Below are 979 nucleotides of genomic sequence, written 5' to 3'. Positions count from 1 at the left end.
GGGAGCCTGGGGTGACTGGAGGGGGGGGGAGGTGTGACCCCAACCCACCCCGCCGCCCTCCCAGGAGCGCCTCGCGATGACGGAGACCTTCAAGCAGCAGAAGGTGCGGCTGGCGCAGGAGGGCTTCGACCCGGCTCGCGTCCCCGACCCCCTCTTCCTGCTGGATGAGACCACCAAAGCCTACGTGCCCCTCGGCCCCGCGCTCTGGGAGGGCGTCCTGGACGGGCGCCTCCGCATTTAGGCCTCGCCCGGGCACCCCGAGCCCACGGGTGTCCCGGCACTGGGTGCCCCAAAGCGGCCCGTGTCCATCCTACCAGCACCGGCTGCCCCACGGGTCCCCCATGTCCGTCCTGCGGGTCCCCACGTCCGTCCTGCCATCCCCGGGTGCCCCACATCCATCCTGCGGGTCCCCACGTCCGTCCTGCCAGCACCGGGTACCCCACCTCTGTCCTGTGGATCCCCACGTCTGTCCTGTTGTCCCCAGGTCCCCACCTCCATCCTGCAGCTTCCCATGTCCGTCCTGCCAGTCCCCAAGTCCATCCTGCCGTCCCCAGGTCCCCACATATGTCCTGCGGGTCCCCACGTCCATCCTGCCGTCCCCAGGTCCCCACATATGTCCTGCGGGTCCCCACGTCCATCCTGCCGTCCCCAGGTCCCCACATATGTCCTGCGGGTCCCCACGTCCATCCTGCCGTGTCCCTCCTGCCGTCCCCAGGTCCCCACGTCCATCCTGCCGTCCCCAGGTCCCCACGTCCGTCCTGCTGGTCCCCACGTCTGTCCTGCCGTCCCCGGGTACCCCATGGCTGTCTCACTGTCCCCGAGTGCCTCCTGGTTCCCCCATCCTGCCGTCCCCAGGTCCCCACGTCCGTCCTGCTGGTCCCCACGTCTGTCCTGCCGTCCCCGGGTACCCCATGGCTGTCTCACTGTCCCCGAGTGCCTCCTGGTTCCCCATGGCCGTCTGTGTCCCTGTCCCCGCCCC

The sequence above is a fragment of the Aptenodytes forsteri genome, unplaced genomic scaffold (assembly GCF_000699145.1).
Source record: "Aptenodytes forsteri isolate BGI_AS27 unplaced genomic scaffold, ASM69914v1 Scaffold110, whole genome shotgun sequence".
Lineage (NCBI taxonomy): Eukaryota > Metazoa > Chordata > Aves > Sphenisciformes > Spheniscidae > Aptenodytes > Aptenodytes forsteri.
Note: the sequence above shows the minus strand (reverse complement) of the source record.